Here is a 13,628-nt window from a genome sequence, read left to right as displayed (position 1 = left end):
CGATAGGAGAGGAAGGAAGCAACAAGACGGATGCAATTTTGATAATGAAACAAAAACTTTGTTAGAATATTCTGCGTAGCCCGATGATTAGTTTTAAACAATTTCCCGAAAAAGGGCACACAGACCTATTGATCCTTTTTACGGAAAATGCCCTTAATTATAGAATCATTCCAGTCAGCGAGACGGACTATCGAAGTGTTTACATTAACAGATTATGTTTGCAGATGGAATAATTTAGACTGTCATTCGTTGTTCGTTAATTTACAGTGACAATTCCGTCGGTGTTGCTGCCTGCCCTTTCCGTCTCAGGGACAAATGTAGTCTCCTGAGGAAACAAGAGCGTACGTGACCCGAGGCCGTGTTCTGCCTGTACTGCCTGCCGACACGCTAGCATACGCCTGATTTCTCTCTTGCGTGTACTGCACACTGTATGCAGCTACCACTGTCCGTTGGCAGCGTCTAAGAATATCCCACATTGGTTTCCCCATAGTACTGAATTTTATATTCTCTGTCCTAATAATAAAAGATTTTGTCACTTCACTTATAGTTTGATGTAAATCAGCTGATTCTGACGTTTAAGGCCCAAAGCTGCTACGTTCTACATCTACATCCATACTATGAAAACCACCGGAAGTGCTTGGCAGTGGGTAGTTGCTTTTGTACCTGTTATTGCGGTTTTTCCCCGATCCATTCATGCATGGGCCGCTAGTAGAATAATTGGAATGACTGTGTATCCGTCCCTGTTCTCGTGCAATGAGTCTCGTCTTCGCGATACTTACAGGAGGACCGGCTTGTAATATATTTCTAAATTTGTTGCTTTAAGCTGGTTCTTGAAACTGACGGGATAGTTTGTGTTTATCTTCCAAGAGTCTGCAATGTCCCGTTTCTTCAGTATCTCCTTGGCGCTCTCCCACGGATGCAACTAAATGGTTCAAATGGCTCTGAGCACTATGGGACTCAGCTGCTGCGGTCATAAGTCCCCTAGAACTGAGAACTACTTAAACCTAACTAACCTAAGGACATCACACACATCCATGCCCGAGGCAGGATTCGAACCTGCGACCGTAGCGGTCGTGCGGTTCCAGACTGTAGCGCCTTTAACCGCTCGGCCACTTCGGCCGGCTACGGATGCAACAGAAACACAGAAATAACCAAATAAAAGGCCACAGAAATAAACTCTCGGGCACGGTGGTGTAAGGTGCTTAAACAAACCACCCGGAAGGGGCGAACTTTCAATTCAAAATTATGTTACATAAAAATTTAGAAAATTAATTTAAACTGGAAACTTATTACATTAAATTATTACAACAATGGATTCAACAAATGATTCTCGTTGCGGAAGCGATCAGCTACATGCCAACAACGTCCACCTGAGATCAGCGTTACACAACAATTTACAACAGTATGGACAGGTATTTCTGAAACACACACATAAAGTAAAAGAGTTATGATACATGAGAAATTTCAAGAAACCACTGAGTTAATATTAAACGCTCTTTAAACAAAAAACCACTTGACTTCGGCACTATACGATTATGTGACTTAACCAAAAGAGGATAAATCATTAACATCAGTTAAACATGATAAAACACACAGATTGCTCCAACGTGCAGAGATTAGCTCGAGCTTAAAAATTATCTCTAAAACAAATGAAACTTTAACCCGTGCCGGCGAATACAGCAATTAGAATTAACGTCTCAGATCTAAAATTTTAAGTAGTTACGCAAACTGGTAGACAATCTGTTCTCAAACAAATTACGAGGAGACACAGTTGGAATTAAATGAGCCAGAATATGCTTGATATTAATAACAGACAAACATGCAAATAAAGCTGTTCGTGGCTTGGCACTGCAACTTTGCTATTTCAAAAGGAACAGTAAATTTCTTTTTAACCAGCAATGCTACACAAGCAGGACAACAAAGTGCCAGCATTACACGGAAGTACGAGTACGTTCTCAACAGCCCATTACAACCAAAGCGTGACACTAGCGATGGTAAGGGAGAGCACATCTTTCAACCAGTTATCTCACGGCGAAGGCAAGAAATCAATTTACATTGAAACTGGCCGATGCTCACAGTTTTCAAAATGCAGTGCTGTAGCCTCCACAAACAGGCTCCATGATCCAGTTCTTCACCCATTACGAGTGCTCGACGACCGTAAGGACAAGGTAATAATTTTTTCATAATGCGGGGCCACAGTCATAATATCTTTAAAGTCAGTACCGCCATTAGACTGTTGTTTATTTACAGTGTTACATTTACACTTACACAATCATGATTTTGGCTTCAAAGTGCCATTATCAAGTGTTTTCTGAAAGCAGGTTAGACAATAACAGTGAAATACATAACAAGTGATATAACCGTATAAGAATCCATATTTGTAATGCTTATTTACAAGTGTTATAAATTGCTTAAGATGGCATGCTGTCGTATTAAAATACACTATGAGACACATTGTCTAAGAGTCGATATTTCTGGCAGAGCCTACTGCTTTGTTTCATTGCTGAGTACACCATCTTGACTGGATGAAAGTTGGCTAAGTGTCAAATAATCTTGGTCAAAGAAATTCCTATTATAAGCAGGTGACCTTTTTTTTTATTTTAGTCTTTGGACTCAGTGTCCGGTAGGATAGGAAAGGTTAGGAGCAATTTATTTTCTTTGGTCATCAGGCGTGTAAATCCTGTTACATATGGTGGAACATTACTTAGTAATAATTGCAAATACCACAGGTATGTGAAACAGGTCTTGTACAGAAAAGCATTTAAGCAAATAAAAGAATCAAAAGATTTCATGCTAAACAGCACATTTAAATTTAACATAATATAAAGAGTAGGGATATCCTAGTATTTGTTAATGGTTGATGAGATACAATTACAAACGTGAGTTCACCGTGGTATTGATACATATCGTTATAATCTTGGTGCTAAAAATCCTATTTACATGTTACAGTAGTGACATCTTATTTATATGATGTAAAGATGACTTAGTAATGTTAATCAGCTACCACATACGAAAGCCCCAAGTGGTTTAATTCCTATTTCTTAACAACAAAGATAAATGTAACATTATTGATCATAGTTACTTCTTAGAGAGGGAATAAACAATTGAAAAGAAACACAAGGTCAAGAATACTATGTAGGCATACGAAGTGCAAGTGTAAGGGAGGGGGGGGGGAGGATTTAGAAGGATGGATTGGAGGGGGGGGGGTATAAAATGACTAATGAAATGAAGAAGAAGCTATTATAGTGGGGTGTGGGCGTGGTGGGGGGCAAAAGGGTAACTAATAAAGTAATAAGAATAAAAATGTGAAGCGAGTGACTTTTTTTTCTTAAATTAAGATACACCTATGGTAAATGGGCACTTTTAAATGTCAAAGCTAGGACCAAATATACCATTTCATTAGTCATTTTACAAGGGTGCTCTTCTGTCACGTTGAATGATTCTCTTCAGTCGTCATCGTTGGTCCCGTTCTTGCAAGATGTTTTTCCGGATTCCTGATATTCACGGTACATTCGTGAAATGACCGTACGTGAAAATCCCCACTTCATCGCTACCTCGGAGGTGCTGTGTCCCATCGCTCGGGTGCCGACTGTAACATCACGTTCAGACTCACGTAAATGTTGATAACCTGTCATTGTAGCAACTGTGGCAAACACTGTTGTCTCATACAGGCGTTGCCGACCGCAGTGCTGTATTCTGCCTCTTTACATATCTCTGTTTTTGAATACGCATATCTATACCAGTTTCTTTGGCGCTTCAGTGTAGAAAATGGGAAAAGCAATCAGTGCTGTTTTAACAACAATGCTGACTTAAACGAACTAACAAAGCATAAGGCTTGGTACAGCATTGCTGAGATAATAACTTACCTGTTACCATGTCCCATGGCCTATTAGATGGTACGTGATTACATTCACTGTGCAAGACTTACCCCATTTCCCATTTGGTCTACATGGTCGTTTGTCGCTGTCGTTGTCGAACATTACAAATGATTACAGAATGGCACCATGCAGAGTCTGGAAATATTATACGAAATACAGTATCAATGAAGTACAATGCTCGATTTGCTTTAAGAGATAAAGAACGGGAGGAACAACACAAACTTGCGACGTCATTTAAGGACAAAACTTAAAACTTAACAATTCATCCATAGTTTGCAACAAAAATAGAAAATATCTCATCTGCTGCTTGCGTCTACATAATATGCCTTTATCTGCTTGAAACCTTTAAAATGGACAAATGCTTTCACCCTTTAGCAATGACTATTCGTAACAGTCGTATGATCTTCCATTGACACACGATTTTTGAGCATGATTTCAAAAAAATAGAATAGGTAGGAGAATACTGGCGATTTTTTGAAGTATTCAACCACACACCAGTTTTCGAGGAAAGTAGCGAATTGCGTATGAACTAAGTTTTCCTTTATTTGCCTATTTAATAGTTTGATTCTATATATCGTGAAACTGAGAAGTCAGAATTTTTAATCTTCATTCGGTTTATTACAGGAAATAATAGGAATAAAAAATCGAAACACTCGGATTAAATTGCTGTTCAGAAAAAGCGATATAACCGAAAATCGGTTGTTTTACTGATAACCGCCATACAGACTGTCTCCGATCAGGCCCACGTACTAATTTATTAAGTATCAATGTCATGACTCACCCACCTCCTCAAAGGCAGCGATACCACGCATTTACGAGGTTGGAGTAAATCTCTGGGACCGAGATCAAACTCGCTCCTGTGTGACATTAGGAAGCAATGGAATGGCTAGTGCAGCGCCTGCCTCACCAAAACAAAAGGAACTCGTTTTGTTGATTACCAATATATCTACCTCGGTAACGGATCATTCCGAAGTTGCGTATCGCATTGTGTTTTATATTTATAAACTACGAAAGGCGGCAGTTTTTTGTCAGTATTTAACTCATAGCAAGTAGTAAATTTTACGTCTGTATCTTCCATAACAATTCCATAATGATTCAGAAATGCGCTTATGATTTATTGCTGGCGGGAGGGGCCCAGCACGTTATCAGTCTGCAGCTTAAATCATCTAATATAGGCAGGCCTTGCCGGTTCAGGAAGTATATCCGTCAGGTTTCTTCAGAGTATGCTGATACAATATCTCCATACTTACACAACCACTCTCTCGTCGAAAGAACCGTACCTAAGGGCTGGGAAGTTGAGCAAGTCACACCAGTAGCCAAGAAAGGAAATAGGAGTAATCCGCTGAATTACTCGTACAGATTCATATCACTAACGTCGACTTGCAGTACGGTTGTGGAACATAACCTTGTGCGAATGTCATCAATTACCTCGAAGAAAACGGTCTGTTGACAAATAGCACTGATTCAGAAAATATCTTTATGTGAAACACAACTAGCTCTTTATTCTCGCGAAGTAATTGGTGCTATCGATAGAGGATGTCAAACTGATTCCATATTATTAGATTTCCTGAAGGCTTCTGACACCATACTTCGCAACCGATTTCTTATCAAATTGCGTGCCTAGGTATTATCAGTTGTGCGAATGGATTCGTGATTTCCTTTCAGAAAGGTCAAAGTTCTTAGCAATTAACGGAAAGTCGTCTATTAAAACAGCAGTAATATCTGCCGTTAACTAAGGAACTGTTGTAGACCCTCTTCTGTTTCTGATGTGTACAAATGATTTAGGAGACAATCTGAGCAATCATCTTATACTGTTCGCAGATGATGATGTCATTTACCGTCTTGTAAAGTCATCAGATAATCAAAACCAATTGCAAAATGATTTATACAAGATATCTGTATGGTGCGAAAAGTGGCAGTTGACTCTGAGTAATGAAAACTGTGAAGTCATTCACATGAATACTAAAAGCAATCCACCAAATTTCATTTATACAGTAAGTCACATAAATCTAAAGCTGTAAATTCAACTAAATACCTGGGAATTCAATTGCGAATTGAAAGGTGGCTACACTGAGTCACAACGCCAGAGATTGCGCCAAAGATTATTATTCCGGCGTCTCCACTGGTGCAGTAGTAGTTGAGAGGATGTCGAGGTTCAGTTGTTGTTCTGTTGGGCGAGAGAGTAGATGCTGTTCGGTTGGTGTAATGTATAGATGGAAGAAGTTGCAATTGTCAGAGTGTATTTGAGGAGATGGGCTTTTGATGCTGGTGTAATGGAAAATTTTCGTCAATATGTAATGAGGTAAAAAGGTATTACAGTTTTCTTTAATGACAATGCCTCTTGCTCAAAGGTACAGTCAACAAAGAATCTGGCTCGTGGTCATTTATTAGACTTGTAATTCTGGTTTCTATGTGCAATTATAGTATTTCTGGTTTTTCAATTAGTTCATTGTAAATGGTGTTTAAAATATTCTGTCGTATTGAGAAAGAACCGAGCCAGATACATGTACGTTGAGTCACACTACCACACACAGAACAGTTACACTTGTACTTTGTTGTTTCGTAGCTTTTATAGTTACAGGGGACTTCATTAATCAACTGCGTTAAGGGGAGCCAGACGTGGTTATATCCAAAAAAAATTACGATTTTTTTTGCTACCGAAAATTAATTCGAACATTCCTCTTTAATGTAAACTTTGAATTATTGTTCTACTCGCCTTAGAAGTGGGATTTTCTCGGCCTGTTACGCATACAGCGCCTTATGTTACGCATACAGCGAGTGTGCAAGGGTTGGCTACATTGTTTTCTGTGACAAATGAAGCGCTAAGAGCGCGGAACATCGTCTCTTTGCTGTTTACCGTTTCGAATTAGTTCAGAGTTGCGCATGTTGTTGGTAGTATTATGCTTCTTGTGGAAAGCGTTGTTCTGGTTACGATGCCACGTTTTAGTAACCGTGTATATAAGAAGAGGAAGAACGCAGGGAAAAGAAAATTAACACTAATACCAAGTTGCGATACTACAATTACTGAAACAGTGCGTTCTTCTTCTAAGCAACACATGGCCGGTCATAACCCTGTGCCATCTTCTAGTAAATACTACCTTGGGGATAGTGACTCCAAAGGTTTCAAGACTGTAGAGGAAGTGAAACCATATGGAAATGAATTTGTAGTTGAAAAGTTGGAATGCATTGGGCATGTGCAAAAGTGTATGGGTGCACGGCTTCGAAGACTCAAACAGACTTTGGGTTCAAGTAAGCTCAGTGATGGAAAGACAATAGGAGGGAGAGGCAGGCTTACTGATGAGGTGATTGAACGTCTACAGAGATACTATGGGTATGCTATAAGGCAAAATACTAGTAATATGCGAAAAGCAGTGTGGGCATTGTTCCTTCATACTGCCTCTTTCAATGAATACCCTCAACACAGCCTGTGCCCAAAAGATTCCTGGTGCAAATATAATGCAAAAAAGGACCATGATCACAAACATGGTTTGCCAGCAGCTGTGATAAATGCAATAAAACCAATTTTTCATGACTTAGCACAGCCAGAATTGTTACACAAATGTCTACACGGAAAGACGCAGAATCCTAATGAGAGTGCAAACAATTTGATGTGGAAAGTGATTCCTAAAAGGGTGTTTGCAAGCATAAAAACACTGCACTTTGGCATTTATGATGCAATAGCAACCTACAACCAAGGGAACAGTGTGAAGTGTGAAGTTCTGAAGGCATTAGGATTTACAGCTGGGGTGAACACTGTACGAGCACTAAGAAATATTGACAGAGAAAGGATAAGAGGAGCAGAAAGAAGAGAAAGGCATATGAAGTATGATGGAACAACAGGCCAGAAAAGAAGACAGAAGAGGAAGCTTTTGGAGGATGAAGAAGACCCTGATAATCCATCCTATAGTGCAGGAATGTATTGAGAAACTTTGATGGCCATTTCCCGTAAATTAGAATTTTTCGAATATAAGGAACATTTTCTCAAAATCCACTCAAGCTAGAGAGATGAAATTTTTATACAGCACTCCTAGTGGTCAAACTTACATTGTAACACAGCCATTTGGCAATATGTTCAGTAGTTTCATTTCAGTTTAATTATAAAGCAATTATTGGTAAAAGATTTGGGTCATTAATAAAAAAAATAATTGGAAGGAAACTAGAAAAGGTACTCCAAAATCCCTCTGTCATAACTGCAATACTAAACCACTCTATATGTAAAAAAATTCAAATTTTTCTATTTGGCTGTTTATTCATAAATGTTCCTCAAACTTAGTGATTTTAACATGGGCAGCATAGGCACCTCCGGCTCCCCTTAATGGAAATTCCTTGTCATTCTTTATTTTTATTTTATGCAGTCAGATTGCGTGCTAATACTAGCCAGGGCCAACCGGTTACGAGACTTCATAACCGGTCACACAGCTACTAAAACTATTGCATTTATTCATTAATATTTTTAACTAAGCCCCCATGCAGAATAACCTGAATTCGAACGATCGCACAAATAATACTGCGGGGAAAGCAAGCCAAAGACTGCAATTTATTGGCAGAAAACTTAGAAAATGCAACAGGTATACTAAAGAGACTGCTTACGCTATGTTTGTCTGTCCCCTTCTGGAGTATTGCTGAGCGGTGTGGAATTCGCATCAGATACACTTGTCGGAGGACGTCGAAAAGGTTCGAATTAAGGCAGCTCGTTCTGTATTAGCGCAAAATGGAGGAGAGTGTGCCACGAATATTATCGGGTGACAATCAACAAAACAAAGGTGTTTTTTGTTGAGGCAGGATCTTTTCATGAAATTTCAATCACCAGCTATCTCCTCACAGTGTGAAAATATTTTGTTAACGCCCACATGTGGAGAGATGATCATTATAATAAAATAAGAGAAATCAGAGTTGGTACGGAAATATTTCAGTGTTCATGTTTCCCGCACGCTGTTAGAGAGTGTAACGATAGAGAAATAGCTTGAATGGTTTGATGAACTCACTGCCAGGCACTGAAGTCTGAATAGCAGAGTAATCATGCAGATGTAGAAGAAGATGTAGATGTAAATGCCAAATCCCAGTTAATTTCGTTCGAACTACAGTTCTCTTTTCATTAACACATCCTAAAGCATTTAGTTCCTTTCTTCTTCCATTTCAGACATCCTATTCTACACTACTGCCTTGCTAGCGTGTAGTCCACATTGATGTTTGATTGTTTTCTACTAAAGCTTTCTCTTCCGCTAGGTTTGCAGGCCTGTGAGCTGCCTGTCCCGCTTGACTCTGTGTAACTATCGATTGCCGGCCGCTGTGGCCGAGCAGTTCTAGGCGCTTCAGTCCCGAACCGCGTGTCTAGTACGGTCGCAGGTTCGAATCCTGCCTCGGGCATGGATGTGTGTGATGTCCTTAGGATAGCCAGGTTTAAGTTTTTCTACGTCTAGGGGACTGATGACCTCAGATGTTAAGTCCCATAGTGCTTCGATCCATTTGGACCATTTGAACTGTTCATGAGAAGACCACAGAGCAGGTATCCTCCTGGACTGTATTGGAAGAAAGTTTCTGCTGTTGAGTCGTTGTTTCCAGTGATGTATTCACACCACTCAAGGCTTGCTTCTCTTAATTTATTGATGATCACTATCATGTCCATCCAACCCACGTCGTATTCGCTTTGCAGATGAATTAATCTTGTGACGTCGACGGACCGGGGCAACATTTTCATTTCCGATCCATCCGCCGATTGTTCATGTTTTGTTGTTGTCTTCCAACATTATGAGCCGTATAGAGCCTCCAGATGAATGATGGAACTACAATCTTCCACTTAAGATGGATGGGTACTGTCGTGACACGTAGCACTTCACCGAGTTGGAGCCTTTTCAGACATTCGCCATTAACTCGCGCTCAATCATGTGAGAGCGCCTCGCTAGCTGAAGTTGTGAGAGAGCCAAAGCATTTTCCTGATTGATTCTCTATAACAATCGTGTCTCTTGTCTGAGGTATACATTCTAGATAATCAGTTTTCCTCTTATTTAACTCACTCAGTGTTTTTAGTGATCTTCTATTTCGTTACCACTTATTTCAGTAGGTGCCATTTCGACGTTCGTGTGGTGGTTGAAAGGAGAAAGTGTATTAAGACCCTCCGCACTGTAATAGCTTTGGAAGACCGAATTGACTATTTCAGCCTTTTGTCTGTCCTCTTCCGTCACGGTGACAGTATAAACATATAGCATCGGAGTCAGTAATTCTGATCAGTTTGTTGATGTAGCATAACATCAAAACTTCAAATGGTTCAGAGCACTATGGGACTTAACATCTGAGGTCATCAGTCCCCTAGACTTAGAACTACTTAAACCTAACTAACCTAAGGACATCACACACATCCATGCCCGAGGCAGGATTCGAAACTTCGACCGTAGCAGCAGCGCCTAGAACCGCTCGGCCACAACGGCCGGCTTCATATGAAAACTTTCTAGGGATTTTTCTGCGATCGTTGGCAAAAATTACTTTCGGATTCACTGAACCCTTCTGACATTGCTCTCTTTACGTTCATTTTGCCTTCGTTTACCTTTGTCTGTCAATAAGGTTTTGACTTCTGTATGCTCATTCGTGTCACACTCGCTAAGCAATATTCTTTTACCACTGTTTTTTTTTTGGCTCTTCTTTTATCACTTATAGTTATTGATGCTATGGCAGATTTATAGTCCCTCCTCTACAGGCTGATTTTTTTCCACCGTGTACAAACCCCAGGGATTGATCGATGAGAGGATATGGAACAAAAAAGGTCTAATGAACTTACATCCGGAAATGCATGGTTTCCATGCTAGAGCTCATTTATTCAATCATACAGGGTTGTAGCCTCTCCCCGATGTTATTCAATCTGTATATTGAGCAAGCAGTAAAGGAAACAAAAGAAAATTTCGGAGTAGGTATTAAAATCCATGGAGAAGAAATAAAAACTTTGAGGTTCGCCGATGACATTGTAATTCTGTCAGAGACAGCAAAGGACTTGGAAGAACAGTTGAATGGAATGGACAGTGTCTTGAAAGGAGGATATAAGATGAACATCAACAAAAGCAAAACAAGGATAATGGAATGTAGTCGAATTAAGTCGGGTGATGCTGAGGGAATTAGATTAGGAAATGAGACACTTAAAGTAGTAAAGGAGATTTGCTATTTGGGGAGCAAAATGACTGATGATGGTCGAAGTAGAGAGGATATAAAATGTAGACTGGCAATGGCAAGGAAAGCGTTTCTGAAGAAGAGAAATTTGTTAATATCGAGTATAGATTTAAGTGTCAGGAAGTCATTTCTGAAAGTATTTGTATGGAGTGTAGCCATGTATGGAAGTGAAACATGGACGGTAAATAGTTTGGACAAGAAGAGAATAGAAGCTTTCGAAATGTGGTGCTACAGAAGAATGCTGAAGATTAGATGGGTAGATCACGTAACTAATGAAGAAGTATTGAATAGGATTGGGGAGAAGAGAAGTTTGTGGCACAACTTGACTAGAAGAAGGGATCGGTTGGTAGGACATGTTCTGAGGCATCAAGGGATCACCAATTTAGTATTGGAGGGTAGAGTGGAGGGTAAAAATCGTAGGGGGAGACCAAGAGATGAATACACTAAGCAGATTCAGAAAGATGTAGGTTGCAGTAGGTACTGGGAGATGAAGAAGCTTGCACAGGATAGAGTAGCATGGAGAGCTGCATCAAACCAGTCTCAGGACTGAAGACCACAACAACAACAACAACAACAACAACAACTTTATTACATAGACTGTGGTCTAGATGGCGCTGTACCATGCAGCCATACTTACAGTATGCGTGGTTTCCTCCTAGAAAGTAGTAGTACTGTTCCTCATATCTCATGCTCTAGCGCCCTCTCCTGCCCTAATAATTAGGAATGTTGTGTCCGATTCATTTGCTGACTCATCTTGCAATGGACATGATACAGTGTTGTACTCAACGGTTCCGTATTCGAATCGAGACCTTGCAGACCTAGTGTTTACTTAGGGAAAGGCAAATTGTGATGGGCGGCGGGCAGCGAGGTTGTATCACGAGACAACAGTGTTTAGCCATTTGTCTGAGACATGGTCGTTTCAGGAAGCAGGAAATCATGAAGGTCGTTCCCGAAATGTTCGGACACAAGATTTGGAGGAAAACGTGATTAACACTGTGGCAGATGACCGCCGTGTCAGTACCATGCAGTTGGTCTGCCAGTACAGGATAAGCCAGACGACAGTGTGGAAGATTCTCCATGACAATTGGTGCTACCCTTATCACGTACAGCATGTGAAGGGTTTACTAGCGACAGAAAAAATGGTTCAAATGGCTCTGAGCACTATTGGACTTAACTTCTAAGGTCACCAGTCCCCTAGAACTTAGCACTACTTAAACCTAACTAACCTAAGAACATCATACACATCCATGCCCGAGGCAGGATTCGAACCTGCGACCGTAGCGGTCACGCGGTTCCAGACTGTAGCGCCTTTAATCGCTTGGCCACACCGGTCGGCTAGTGACAGATGTTCCTCATTAGTAGTAGTTTCGAACTGGTTTCTTCATCTTCGTTACAGGATCATTTAGTAATCGCGAAAGCGTTACGGAGATGATAGATAAATTACAGACGGAGATGATAAATAAATTACAGTGGAAGACTCTGCAGGAGAGACGCTCAGTAGCTCGGTACGGGCTTTTGTTGAAGTTTCGAGAACATACCTTCACCGAGGAGTCAAGCAGTATATTGCTCCCTCCTACGTATATCTCGCGAAGAGACCATGAGGATAAAATCAAAGAGATTAGAGCCCACACAGAGGCATACCGACAATCCTTCTATCCACGAACAATACGAGACTGGAATAGAAGGGAGAACCGATAGAGGTACTCAAGGTACCCTCCGCCACGCACCGTCGGGTGGCTTGCGGAGTATGGATGTAGATGTAGATGTAGATCAGGCAATTGCGATTCCGGTATTTGCGTCAGCCATTCCATTCACAGACGACGCCACCCTTACGCGGAGTGGTGTCTTCATCTTTCATATCTGTGGGATAGTATGTAGGACCCCATGGTATGATGACAGCGTATCATCAGCATCGGTGCAGCCGGAATGTGTGGGCCGGGATAATTGGCGACTGTATTTTGGGACCCATCTTTCTCCCACTTCGCCTAACAGACCGTCCGCAGCTCGTGGTCGTGCGGTAGCGTTCTCACTTCCCGCGCCCGGGTTCCCGGGTTCGATTCCCGGCGGGGTCAGGGATTTTCTCTGCCTCGTGATGACTGGGTGTTGTCCTTAGGTTAGTCAGGTTTAAGTAGTTCTAAGTTCTAGGGGACTGATGACCATAGATGTTAAGTCCCGTAGTGCTCAGAGCCATTTTTGAGCCTAACAGACGGCCGCGGTGGTCTAGCGGTTCTGGCGCTGCAGTCCGGAACCGCGGGACTGCTACGGTCGCAGGTTCGAATCCTGCCTCGGGCATGGGTGTGTGTGATGTCCTTAGGTTAATTAGGTTTAAGTAGTTCTAAGTTCTAGGGGACTTATGACCTAAGATGTTGAGTCCCTTAGTGCTGCTCAGAGCCATTTGAACCATTTTTTTGAGCCTAACAGACCATAACTATCGGCGATTCTTGCGGGTGACTTTGCCTGGTGGAAGAAGTGCAATTGGTGGTTCAAAGGGCTATGTGGCTGCTACTGATGGTGCTTCAGCCCACTTCGCTGTTAACGTGTGGACGCATCTCAATCGTGTCTTCCCTGATCGATGGATCGGGCGTGGGGATAAAG

The sequence above is a fragment of the Schistocerca cancellata genome, chromosome 1 (genome assembly GCF_023864275.1).
Source record: "Schistocerca cancellata isolate TAMUIC-IGC-003103 chromosome 1, iqSchCanc2.1, whole genome shotgun sequence".
NCBI lineage: Eukaryota > Metazoa > Arthropoda > Insecta > Orthoptera > Acrididae > Schistocerca > Schistocerca cancellata.
This window is presented reverse-complemented; position numbering follows the sequence as displayed.